Here is a 14,637-nt window from a genome sequence, read left to right as displayed (position 1 = left end):
TGCATGCCAGCGGCATGTCTGAAAACGAACGTGGAAAACCTGTGGCAATGCGTTAGAAAAAAACTAATAAATAAACAACCAACAAAAAAATCCAAAACAAACAGCATTAATGTATGAGAAAGTCAATGTCCAGGGTTATCAGGAAAATTTCAGAAAACTATTCGAAGTTAATGTACTTCATTGCTTTATCTAACAATGCAAGTCAAAACTACTATATCAACCTAAAGCTATATATATATAAACAACTAGAACAACCTAGAAACACAACCAGTTTTTCTGGACAAAGCTTATCTGAGATGGACTGACGTAATGAAAAGTACACCTTGTCAAAAAAAGTCAACAATTTCAAACTGTTTTTGTAAATCATGAATGCTACGTCCTCAGGGGCAAAGAGGAAAGAACCATTCATATTGTTATCACTGTAAAGTCAAAAGTCGGCATCTGTGATTGTAGGGTAATGACATCAGGAATATAACCTCACTGAAAGATGGTGTAGGGTTCATTTTTGTAATCCTTTTATGATTAATGCCGTGGCACAAAATAAACAAATCCAGTATGCTGGTTGCTCATTGGCTTCTAACTGCAATCAGTTCTGTGAAAGCAAACTGGAGCTTAAAGGTTTTGATCTCTTTGCTCAGCGTGATTATAGAGTCTTACTTGTTTTGTTTAGAAAATCTCTTCTTTGTGCTTAATTGCTTTTTAATCATAGTGTTTGTGTCAGTGCTGTGTGGGTGGGGTGCTAATGTGGGTCGATTTTGCTGGTTGATGGAATTATGTGACTGGCGTCTCAGGAGACCATTAACCCGTCCATTCTCTGGACAACTTATCCTAACTTTGGTTTAGCTTGAGTCCAAACCATCTGACTTTTGGTCGTAATTGGTCACTGGTTGATTGCACAGAACATTCATAACTACGGACAATTTAGACTCTTCAATCAATCTACTGTGTGCTGTAATCAAAATGACACTTTCTATGTTTCTGTCGATCTACAAGTGTTAATATAATTGCACAAATTTTCACGTATCATCCGTTCAATAATCAACAAATTTTTTCCTCCTTCCCAATATGTAACAATCCATAACTATCCATATTTTTGTGTATTTTCTTTGTGATAGTGAGCAGCAGGCAGTGTACTTTTGGGGGGTGGGGGGTTGTGTTCATGCATCAGCACTGATCCGCTTTGGTGCATTGCAGCACGTTTTGCATCACGAGGTCGCCGTCGTCGCCGAGCAGGGCACTCCTCCAAGGTCACAGCAGGTCAATCCTCACCATCTGCATACCCAGCCATCGCGAGGTTAAATCCTTAACACCAACCCAAATCTGTCGGCTACAACGGCAACAGGACATCAGTGAGACACAAAGCAAAATCGCTGTTAACAATGATTCGTGCGCTTCGCTAGATTATCAAATTCAAATTGGCGAAAATAGCTTGGGCACACAAATTTATTATATCAACAGTTTATATTAGATCAACACCTGTGCTCTCATTTTGTCAATTTATAATCAGGATTTTTTTTTAAACTTCATCCATTGAAAGTATGAGATTAGGATTATGATTGTTTAGTTACATGTGACCATTATTTTTTTTTAACTCTATTTTTCTTTTTCTTTGCACTTTGAAGACCATATATTGAGGATATCTAAATTATCTGTAAATAGTGCCACTTTTTGGTATTTAGTATTGCATTCCAGTACTGTTGACAAGATCACCAAGACATGCTGGTTTACTGATTTTAATGAAGTAAGAGGGAATGTTGATATTTTACGAAATTATGAAAGTTTAATTTTCTTGAGCAATAATTTACATACAGGGAAATTATTTAGAGAGGTATAGGTCATCTAAACGCTACTAGTTTTTTACTACTAGCTTTTCTACTAGTTCGTTCCTCTGTATTTATTCCGTCACTATCATTACATGAGCAATTATTAAAATGTATTAATTGACTGATTCATTTCCATCTGCAGTGAAATACATCAAAGAGTCAATTCTATCTCTCACCTTCTATTCTTGTATAAACAATCATGTCAAAGGGATACTACTGCTATAGAACGTGAGTTATGCATGAACAACCAGTGTTTCAATAATAATACGAGCAAAACACCTATTACATAAGATCGTCTCTCGCTCAGTCTCTGGATAGCTTTTGTTATGCTACATTGACTGCAATAAATTCACTCATGTGTAAGATTTGCTCAAGATTTGATTGTTTTCTATATCTGCGACTCCTAAAAGGGGACTAGGCTCAGAAAAACACCATTCTCTTACATAAACAATTTATTATTGGGAAGCCTCATCTGCACATATACTGTATGAAAACAATGTACATTTAAGACACAGTATCTTCTTCACGTAACGCCACTAAACAAGTTTAAATCCGCACTCTAAGTGGGTCACAGTCACAAGCTAAGAAAATCACATCAATGCTATATGCTTCTCATCTTATTGTAACACGAGTTAATTACATTGGCTAATGACTTCACACACTAAGGCTAATGGCCACCAGAGATAAACGATCTCTCATTACCCTTCTTCACATATCTTGGTTGGAATGGAAGACTAATTAATACAACTATTCCCACTCATTGAAGGAACACAAGGCACATTTATAAGGCTCCTATAGTATGAGAAAACCAGACTAAGTTATAGAGTGAAAAAAATTGTGCTCTGACCAACAAAATTACGTATACCGTAATTATGTTGAATGGAGGCGATCAGGGAGGAATGGTGTGCAGTTAGCAAGCACATCAGAATGTCAGTTCAGACCTTTCTGTAAGGAGGTTATAGGAAAAGCCTGTGCTTGGATGGGTTTTCATCCCACAGTGATATAGGATGCTTATCTATCGAAATGCACTCTTTAATTGCGAGGTGACTATAAAGTCCATGGTCTACCCCACCTTTTACCCATAGTCATAGTCCTGCAGCCCTGAAGATCATAACCAGTATTAAATAAGAATGATTGATGTGGTCCACAGTTTCCATAACAGAATCGATATATATCTCAGGATAACATACCAAATTGTAATCCAAATATTGGATTTCAGATTCTCATTCTGCTATTCAACTCCAAAAATTGATATATGTAACAAAATAAAAATCAACATCTTGATTGCATGAATCGAGATGAATTCTAGAGCTTCTTATTTATATGCTTTCGTGGGTGATTATATTTTGATTAGGGCCCGAGCAGCGACAGCTGTGACGTTGCTATTTTAAATGTAGAAATTATTATTATTTACTGTAAAGAATTAGATTAAAAGATTATTTAAGGCCTGAACATTTCACCAAACTGTACACACACATCCGGTCCGGCAAAAACTTGACATTTTAACATTGCGATTAGGGTTGTTCCCATCATGTTTTTTTGCTCCCGATCCGATCCCGATCGTTTTAGTATGAGTATCTGCCGATCCCGATATTTCCCGATCCGATTGCATTTTTTGCTCCCGATTCAGTTCCAATCATTCCCGATAATTTTTCCCGATCATATACATTTTGGCAATGCATTAAGAAAAAAATGAATAAAACTCGGACGAATATATACATTCAAGATACAGTACATAAGTACTGTATTTGTTTATTATGACAATAAATCCTCAAGATGGCATTTACATTATAAACATTCTTTCTGTGAGAGGGATCCACGGATAGAAAGACTTGTGACTTTGTATACTGTGACTAAATATTGCCATCTAGTGTATTTGTTGAGCTTTCAGTAAATGATACTGTAGCCATGCCCCAATGCATGATGAGAAGTGGAACCATGACTGTGCGTAGTGCTGCCAATTGATATATCTTCTCTGCGTTGGGAAATAACATAAGGTGTTAAGAAAAAGATCAATTGTAAGAGGGAGAGGGATTGTAAGGCGTTAGCCAATTAAAAAAAAGCTCCAAAGGCTGCCAAAAGTCACTCTACTCATTTTACGCTGCCTTTTATCTCTCTATATAGGTGAAAATGCGTGAGTGGTTCGTGCAACGCATGCATTAATTGCGTTAAATATTTTAACGTGATACATTTTTAAAAAAATTAATTACCACCGTTATTGGGATAAATTTGATAACCCTACCTTAAGCCTAAACTAAAGACTCTGGATGAGTGTACTATATTATGTCTGTAACGTTAAATACAATTACAAAACGATTTAATTAAAAAAATATATATATATTAAAAAAAGGCATGGCCGATATTTTTTTGCCGTTTCCGATACATTGAAAATGAGGTGATCGGACCCGATCGATGCCGATCGATCGGGACATCTCTAATTGCGATACATGATTACAAAAATATAGCTCTTTCACATCACCTGCATTGCATTAACAAAGCCCTATCCAGGTACGTATAACCTAGAGATACCAATATTGGAAGGCAGATATAACACCCTGAGATGCACAAACACGTGTCTTAAAATAGATAGTGCAACATGAATTTATAAATGTTTGATTTAGGCCCAATTCGCCAAAAGTCATACCGTAATTTTCGGACTATAAAGCGCACCTGACTATAAGCCGCCACCCACCAAATTTGACATGAAAAAAGCATTTGTCCATTGATAAAATGCACCACACAATAACCCGGACTGTATTATAGGATATTTACACCAAAATATATTAACCAGTAACGCTTTATTTGACAGTGGCGTCATACTACTGTCTTAAGACTGTCATAATTATGACATGACACTGCCATGGGCATTAAAGAATGCTTATGACATATGTTATTTAGTGTCATCTGGCAAATTATTTCACTTTTGAATTGATGTAAAAAACATCTGAGCTGGACATACTGTAAATGGAGTTAGTGAAAAAAACTTACATTAAACTTAATGACATCTGTCATACGCATTCATTAATGCCCATGACAGTGTCATGTCATAAATATAAAACGGTCTTATGACAGTCTTTTGACGTAGCTGTCAAATAAAGTGTTACCTAATAACCCAAATAAATCAACAAATCAAAACGAGGGAAGAAGTGGCTGCTTATAGTCTGAAAACTAAGGTACTTTTGATCTTATTGTTTCATCTAATTTATTTCTAATTTAGCATCGAGGCATGAAGACGTTTGGGTCACTCAAGGTAGCCAAATTTCTAGCAATCTTGACTACATTCTCAATATATCGTGGCATGCAGAAGATTGCATTTTACCATTTTAAAGAAACCTCTTTAAATGACAACAACACACAAACAAAGGCAAAAAATAAATTTGGAGTGCCGGTAGTTTCGAAAGTTTGGCATCTCATTATCTTTTCCGTCTCTTTCGAAAGTTTGGCATCTCATTGTCTTTTCTGTCTCTCCCAATCAGTCGTGCCTCTTAGGTCAGTTCCGACTGCACCTCTTCCAACCTCCACTGCTGCCACTGCATATCAGCTCGCACCTCAACATTCCTGGATGAGTACACATGCAACTGAAATACTTAATCCCAAGATTCTTGTGGTCTCAAGTCAAGGTTCAATAAGCAGGAATGAAAGTTTCTTCCAATTTAGGTTCTACATTCTTATCAAATTCTATCCATCACTAAGCTACCCTAAGTAATAATAAACATATTGTTCAAGCAAACTGATAAGATTCGCGAGTCATCATCAACCAGCAATGAAATGGGGAACAATGTTGCCTATTTCAGAGTTGTTCCACTGCTGTGAATGTAGTTAATACCTATCAAGACAATTATTTTTTTAAAGGTTGGACGCCTGTCAAGTCACCTCTCAGCAGGGGTGAAAGTGGGCGGGAACGGTCAGGAACGCAGTTCCGGTATAAGATTCAGGGCCAGTATACGGTGCTGTGATTACAAAAATATGACGGCAACTGTCAAAACGCTATGTAAAAAAAAAAATAATAAAACAAAGCTGCCACACATGCGTTTCATCTCCAAGAAGAAAAACAATCTACCAACATCAGATTTATATACACAAGTGTTAACAACAAGCATAATAAAGTGCTTGATTAGCGTAATCCATTTCCACCGATATTTATTATTTATTTTATTCCACAGACGGCATGGAGGTTTCCCCAGCTGCTGCAGTTATCTGAGTTCGACGATGACGAGTCATGTCAATGTGCGAATGCACGCAGCAAAGCAAAACGCCTGGACTCATTTATCCGTTCATTTGGCTGACATACTGACATGTGATCACCAGAGATAGTTAGCTCTAATTGGTTCAAATGTGCATGTTTTCTGAAACAGCAAAAAAAAAAAAAAAAAAAAGGGCAATGCAACAAAAAATGGATCAAATCTTTAAGAGCAAGGAGAGAGTTAAGGTGGCTTATTCATCATATTTAGTTTTATTAGCTCTGATGGGGAGGTTCAGAACATCTTAGCTGTCTATGTGCACTTTGGACATATATTTGTTCATTTATGTTAGGCTACTTATTCATTTCCTTATGATTTAAAAAAGTCAATGTTTGCGCGATCTTCAAAATATATTCCATTTCACTCTGCATAATATGTTATTTGTACTTATTTTTCTGAATGTATGTTACTGATATATTTATTATAAAAAAAACACAACAAAAAGTAAATGTTTACACTATCTTTAATTTCAATAAACATTCTATGTTCTCAAGTAGTTAAAATTTGGCATTTAGTATGTGAGGAAATGAGGGAAAATAAAAATTAGGAGCTGGGGGTTGGGGTTATAGATGTTTTTGTTAACTTTTATTTTGCAAATCATTGAATAACTAAAATTTTGTATGAAAATCAGTTTTTGTATGAGCGATAGAAATAACTGACCGAAACAGTTTTCTATGCATTTCAGCTGTTTTGCCCCTCCACCCCCTCCCTTCCCGCTCAAAATAAATAAATAAATAAATAATTCAAATTTCTCGCTCCGTGGCGACCTTCACGTTGGGGAGTTCTGGCAAGAAATTCTAACCACTTTCACCCCTGCCTCTCAGGCTATTGTTGGTGTGTACACAATAATTTTGAAATATACCTCGATTATTCGTGGACCAATCACAATGACATTTGGTAGGTATATTTGAGGCCTAAATACACATCGATGTTTGGACCCCTATTATTAATTTTTATCTGGGCTGAGTAATTAATTGCAGACTTATATTTGCCTGTAGATTATGAGAGATAGCCTGTAGAGGGCATACACACTTGTCACAGCCTTCAGCCTGTATAGCATGCTTGTGCTTGTTCAAACAGGCTGATCTTTGTCTTAGAAAGTAGTTTACGAGAAAAAAAACAACGTGGGCACTCCTGATATGGACAGTGTACATTAACATACTGTGATCAAGAAAGAAAAAAAAAAAATTTGGTGTATTATTTCTGATTGCATCCTTAATTTCCTGCTTATAATCCAGGGACCAAGACAAAACACATTGTAAAGGTGAATTTTTAATTCACTTTACCTTATGACTTTCCATCCATCTCTGTCAAAAATGTAATTAATCTGAGACAGCCTAGACTAGAGACACACACATACAAACATACCCACAACCCTGCACACACGTATACGCACCTGGACCTACACAGAGCGGAGGGAAAAAATGTACACTAATTCTCAGCTAAAATCGGCAGGATGCAGGAGCGTCACTAGGTGTTTCTGGACATTGAGCGCTCAGTCCCCAGGAGATGTATGTGAGCTTTGTGAGCAAATGATAACAATTTTCACAAACAGCAAACTCATAGAAATTGCTATTTAAATATTTTAGATTTAGAAAAGATCCCAAAATCTTGTAAAAGTCTAGCTATTTAGCCATTACATTTGTAGCATTTTTTTCTCCAGTCCATTTTCTACTGCAGTACAAATTTTAACTATCGTATGCTAATATTACTGAAATCCATGAATACATGATTATTTGATAATTATCGTACTTAATATTTGTTTATCTTGCAATCCACATATTGTTACATGCGTTAAACGGCATTAGGTAAAATAAACCTAGTATCCACCTACTGCCATTCATACGACAAAATAAGTTGTTGCTTATGGTCAAGTACCCCGGTCCAGATAGAAGACAATTTGTGAGTAAGAGAAATGAGATTCTCAGTAGATTAGCATTCAGATAATAATGATAGTGACAAATAGTGTATCATATTATAATTATTAAATCTAATCAAAGATAAGCACGCACCTTGGCACAATGTCACTTACAGCTACAAATCAAGTCAGAAATCTTGGCGTAATCATTGACTCAGACCTAAAATTTGATAGCCATAGAACGTTCATCACTAAATTTGCTTGAATTACCACCTAAAAAATATAGCCAGAATTAAGGGGCTTCTGCCTATACAAGACATAGAAAAACCTACGCATTCATTCATTTTCAGTCGATTGGACTATTGCAACAGTATATTTACAGGTCTTAATAAAAAATCAGTCAGGAAGCTGCAGCTAGTACAGAATGCTGCTGCCGGAGTCCTTACAAATACAAAGAAACAACCATATTACACCGGTTTTCGTAAGACTGGCTTCCAGTGAGTCAAAGGATAGACTGTAAAATACTACTGCTCGTCTACAATATACTTAATGGCATTGGACCAAAATACGTGCTTGATTTGCTGGACCCCTATGAAGCATCTAGACTCCTAATGTCGTCTGGAACCAGTCTCCTACATGTTTCAAGAACAAGAACCAAGCAGGGTGAGGCAGTTAATGATTATGCTCCTCACCTACGGAACAAGTTACCTGAAGGTGTGAAGTGCACTCAAACTATTAGCTCCTTTAAATCTGGGCAAAAACGCGTTTGTTTACCACGGTATATTCCTAACTGTCTATATATTTCAAATTTCATATTTGCTTTTTATTCATTTCCTACTTTATGCCCATTTCTGATTTCAGTTATTAGTAGTTTTTTTTTTTTTTTTTACTCTATTTGTAATTTATTTGATTTTTATGTATAATTTTATTGATTTATTGATTTGATTTAATGTGATTTTTACTAATCATTTTATCTCTGCTCGCAGATCTTCATGTGATGTCAAGCACCTGTAATTGCCTTGTGTTGAATTGTGCTATACAAATAAATAAAATTGCCTTGCCTTGCCTAAATAAAATCATCATGATAATTTTATTTAGGGATTTGGAGTAAGAAATTTCTGATGGAAAAGTGTGCCTTGTCTAAATAAAATTCAAGAAACAATGATCTAATTTTTGTGATCATAAATAAAACTCAAGTGAAATAGGTTTAATAAGATACATGTTGCTAAAAACATTTCATAGACTCTATGTTAAATTATTGTTATCCACTAATGATGATCATACCTGAATGGGCTCATCTAACGCAATCTGTTACCATTTTTAAAGTTCTCCATCTAAACTTAAATTATCAGAACTGTCACAAAGCATTCCAGACCGACGAGCCAGATAAGTATAACGAGACTTTTGGCTCTTAGCTGGGAGTTGGAGGTAACTGTTACTAGTAGCAATGAAGACAACTTCATTTCTTGCATTAAGTGAACAACATGGTTAGATGATTTAAACAAACAAACAAACAAACAAACAAACAAACAAACAAACAAACAAACAAACAAACAAACAAACAAACAAACAAACAAACAACATCCTGTGGCTACCTTATGTTTTGTTAACATGATACACATTTTAAATAAAGAAAAACTAAAACGAGATATTTTAAGTGTGCTTGAGTCCCCTTAAAAAGGCTTAAGAGTTGCTACTGGCAGGGGCTCACCTGATTTGTATGGAATGAGTCATTTCAAAAGAAGGCTGCAGAGTATGTGACTCAATAAATCATCCTGCGTAGATGAAAAATTTGAGGCAAAATGCTATGAAGTGCCATTGCCCCTCTGCTTCAATCATCAGTGTGAACACAAACGTGAAGTGCACACTGAAGCGTCCACAGTACAGAAGATGAACAGAAGAAATTGACAGCTACTTTTGATGGTTCTAATACAGTTTATTAGGTTAGCTAGAGGCCTAAGCGAAAGCATGAGATGATTCCTTGAGGATATTTTGATGGCTTTTTTTTCTCAACCAACTGAATATAGTGTAGGTTGAAAAGGACTGGTAAATCACTGCATTCTGCTTTTATTCATGTGTTACTTGACATCCTAACGGGATTGAATTCAGGGTTTGAAAAGCGCAATTTATTCAGTTATTTATGCTTGTCTTATATTGTAAGTGGATTCTGAAAAGCATTCAAATGGTTTTTGGAAAAGAAAATCGAACCCATTGTTACACAGTTGGCACCTTGATGATCCCTTGAAAAATCATCACCTGGTTCTGCTCATGCTATTGCATCTACAGTTCAACTAGGTCATGAAATCACAACAGTACTGTCCATTGTATCCTTAAAACGGTCGAAAAGAGGACTGCTTTTACATCACAGGAGACAAGTTCATAAAATGTGTCCGTCAGCAACGCATGAATCGTACTTTCAAATTTGCTTTGAGATAAACAGTTATTCCACTCTTGCTGTTGTCTGCAATTACGTCGATTGGCTGATCTCTTGAAAATGCCACCAATAACGATGTTGGCTCACTTGGCACAGTAAGAAGCCTGGTGTGGAATATCTGGGCCTCTGTTGCTCTGGTGTTCAAGATATGCTCCTGTGCTGCTATGATTAGTGCCTCTGTGGTGTCTTTCAGTCCAGCACTCTCTAACCATTGGTAGGACTTTTTCATATCTGCCACTCCAGTTATCTGTCTGTGGTACATCCCATGCAAGGGTTTTTCCTCCTATGATGGTTCCTCCAACTCCTCCTTTTCCAGTCTCCAATGCCTGAAACATTCAATAAGTGCTTCATCTCTTGGGGCCATCTTTGTGATATATTCGTGGAGCTTGGATGTTTTGTCTCGGATGGTGCTCCTGATGCCCACTAACCCTCAGCTTCCCTCCTTGCAATTAGCGTATAGCCTCCGGATACTGGATTAGGGTGAAACTCTCTGTGTTTTCACATCTGTGGTCTGAAATTCCACCTTTGGCCAGCTTAATATCCCAGCAGTGTATCTGATCACTGCTAGGGCATAGCTATTAACTGCTTGGATCTTGTTCTTGCCATTGAGCTGACTTCTCACGACCTGCCTTATTTGTTGCAGATACTTACCAGTTACAGCTTTCTTTCTTGCCTCTTCGTAGTTATCATTTGCCTGTGGTATTCCAAGGTAATTGTAGCTCTCTGCATCATCTACTATCCTGCCCTATGGAAGTGAAACCCCCTCTGGCTGGACTATCTTCACTCTCTTTGTCACCATTCGGCCACATTTCTCCAGTCTGAATGACATTCAGATGTCCCCGCTATACAGTAGATCCTGGTGGTGTGGCTCAGTGAGTCAATGTCTTGCTCCCTCTTCGCGTGCAGCTTGATGTCATCCATGTAGACGAGGGGATTGACGGTGGCCCCATTCTTAAGTCGGTATCTTAGCCAGTCTTTTTGATCAATTGGCTGAGAGGGTTCAGGCCTATGCAGAACAGCAGTGGGGGTAGGGCATCTCCTTGGTATATGCCACATTTGATGGAGACTTACGCAATTGGCTCGAAGTTGGCCTCAAGGGTGGTCTGCCACAGCCATATTGAGTTTGCATTGGAGACTCTTAGTGTGGTGTTGACCATGTACAGTTTCAGGCATTCCAGGATCCCTGTGTGCAGCATTGAGTCATAGACTTTCTGGGCATCAATCCAAGAAGTACACAGGTTTGTCGGTCTGGTTATGCTGTCTCGGGCGACAGTTCTGTCTGGTGGTGTTTTGGCTTCTCTGGTGTTTCTACCAATTCCTTTCTGTGTCTCTGTCATGTTGTGATCCAAATGCTCACTTACCTTAGCTGCTATAATGCCTGAGAGGAGCTTCCATGTTGTGAAGAGACAGGTTATCGGCCGATAGTTGGATGGGATTGTTCCCTTCCAGGGTTCTTTTTAGATCAGGACTGTTTGTCCCTTGGTCTACCATTCAGGGTGGGCTTCATCCTTCAGCATTTGGTTCATTTGTGCTGCCAGGCACTCATGGAGTGAAGTTATTTTCTTTAACCAGTAGCTGTGAATCATGTCTGGGCCAGGTGCTGTCCAGTTCTTCATAACTGAGATTCTTTGTTGGATGTCTGCTACAGTGATGGTTACTTGGCTTGGTCAGGGAGGGTGCTGTGGTCTGCTCTTAGATTTTTTAATCCCTGTGCCTCACGGTTATGGGATGCTTTCCTCTCCCATATGCCTTTCCAGTATTGCTCACTCCCCAGCCTTGGTGGGCTAGTTCTTGTGGTATTGCCCTTCGACTGAAAATACACTCTAGCTAGGTTGTGGAGAACATACTGTGAAAGAATATTTTATTCATGCTTATAAAAACACAAACATTAACTGCTGTGAAACTATATGAGTTTCTTAAGCTTGCATGTGAGACTGTATCCATGTTCGTGTGCTCCATATATTCCTTTAAACATTCAAAATGGGTATCTGTTGACCGCCTTATCTGATATGACTCCCTCTTGTACCAGCTAGAGCTAGTGCTCAAGGTCATAACTCAAAATGTTTTTCAGCGGAAAATCACCAGAGGTGGGCTGTAATAAGTTTCATTTCTGCTTTCATAGTAGGTGTCATTTCATAGTAGGTAACGCCCTTTCATCAGTATATAGAGGCTTGACTTGTATTATCTCATTGTACTTCTGCGTGATCACAGCTCTTGCCTGGATTACATCATGTGTACCCTTGATATATATCTTGTTTATAAAGTCTTCGAAGCAGGCATTCCTTGGCTGAGTCTGATTCTTTTCTCTTATTTGAGCTATTGATTGATACTTGTCTTGGGGTTCAAAAGTGAACTTCCCTGACACATACACGCACATATATATTATATACAGTGTATATATATCATAAAGACACGTATGTTATAAGATACTATGAAATTTCCGAGCCTTATCAGTGACTTTGAGGCATAACGCAAGAAGGACACACTGGTGAGTTTAAAACAGGCAGGATGCTGTGAGCAAAAATTTGACGTGTGAGGAGCTTTGGGACAACACCCTGACAGCCAGAAACGTACTAGAACAAGTGCACTGTTGTCCAGCTGGCCTCAGCCTCATTAGAATTAGAACTGGGGTGACATGCGTACAGTTGGTGTGTTTGTGTGCGTGTGTCTGTGTGAACTTGCTGAAAGCCCAGTGGGCAGAAGCAGATGCCTCATTCTTACTCTGATATTTTCACAATAGAATCTTGTTTCTGCATTTACAGTTTTTTTTTTCTTTTTTAGCTTACACCGTCTACTTTTTTTTCTCTTCATTGTCCTTCAACATTTAACTAGGAATCCTATGCAGTCTAATGAGAGCCAAATCAATCAAAAGTATTGTCTTATTGTCAAGATATGACCATATACCGTATTTTTGCAAATACTATGATACAGTAGTCATCATGTTATGGAGCAAAATAAAACAATCCACGGTATTAGAGACGACAGATAGATAGGTATGTAAGCAAGTAGGAGGGTTGGTCGGTCAGTTGATAGGTAGGTGTACATAGGTTTCCATACATGGTCTCACTCAAAACTAGGGGCTTCTGTTGTTTTCTTTTCTACATATGTATTTAAAATTTGTGTTTGCATTTGTACTTAATTTTTTCTGTAAGTTAATGTCATGATATGTGGGGAAATAGTTTAAAATGTATTGTGAAATGGGTTATTCCTTCACAAAACAGACCTTGCAATCCTCTGTGCTGCATGATTGCATGGCATGACAATTCCACTATTGCTTCTGTATGGCATAGCATGCCACACTTCTCAGTTCATCTGCATTCCCTTATGCATGCTCAGAGCAAAGGCTCGTTCACTGACCCTTGATAATATCGTTGACGATCCCTGCTCTCATATGCTCATTATTTTCAAAGCATTACATTATTCACTCATAGATGAGTTGCAGTGTATCATTGGCATAGTTGCTTTAATTTTAATATGAGTCATTTTTCTTTCTTGCATCCCACACAAAAACTGAAAAAACAAAAGTTAACACATACAAAGATATGACAATGCATAATCATGTAGGTCATCCTAAAAGAGTGATGTTCAATAATATGTGCCAACCATATCTGCTGAAAAAGGTTTCCCGATAACAAGAAAGAAAAAATTGAAAGTTTTGTTCTATTCTGTAGTGAGCCAAGATTTTAGTCCAAGACTCATTCATCTAAAGGGTTACAAAAATGGGCCAAGCTGCTCTTAAAGTGGCCCCTCAGTGTGGAAGTTTCATTATGCCACCCATGCTCTTGAAAAAGGAAATAATATGCTTCACAAACACTTGTCTTATTAGAGAGGCAAAACATTTATTATGGTCTGATCAATGAATACTTATAATCTAGGCAATCAATGAATGTCAATGCTAGGCTCTTGGAATGTAATACTTGTCTACAATTGACAAAAATTTAAATATGTAGACAAAAATTTACATATGTGGCTTGGAAATGCCTTTTTTAACATATGTTTTTGTCATATAATGTATTTTAGTTGTTATAATTCCTCAAATGAAGTTCATTTTTAACACCACTGAATATTTTGTAATGCTGATAAAGGTACATGCTCACGAGTGACTGACAAAGTCAGTAAAACATTTCTGCAGCTTGAAGTCAAGTACTGTGTGCAAAAATTACTGGAATATGTCAAATTTATGCTTAATGATGAAGTCTTCTTTTAATACAGTGCTTTATATTAGTTATTTCCTCCGCAAACTGTCAGTAACTGCATATCAACATATATGACTGAAAACAT

Source organism: Corythoichthys intestinalis, chromosome 8, assembly GCF_030265065.1.
Source record: "Corythoichthys intestinalis isolate RoL2023-P3 chromosome 8, ASM3026506v1, whole genome shotgun sequence".
NCBI lineage: Eukaryota > Metazoa > Chordata > Actinopteri > Syngnathiformes > Syngnathidae > Corythoichthys > Corythoichthys intestinalis.
The sequence above is the reverse complement of the archived record's forward strand: the minus strand, read 5'-3'. Positions refer to the sequence as shown.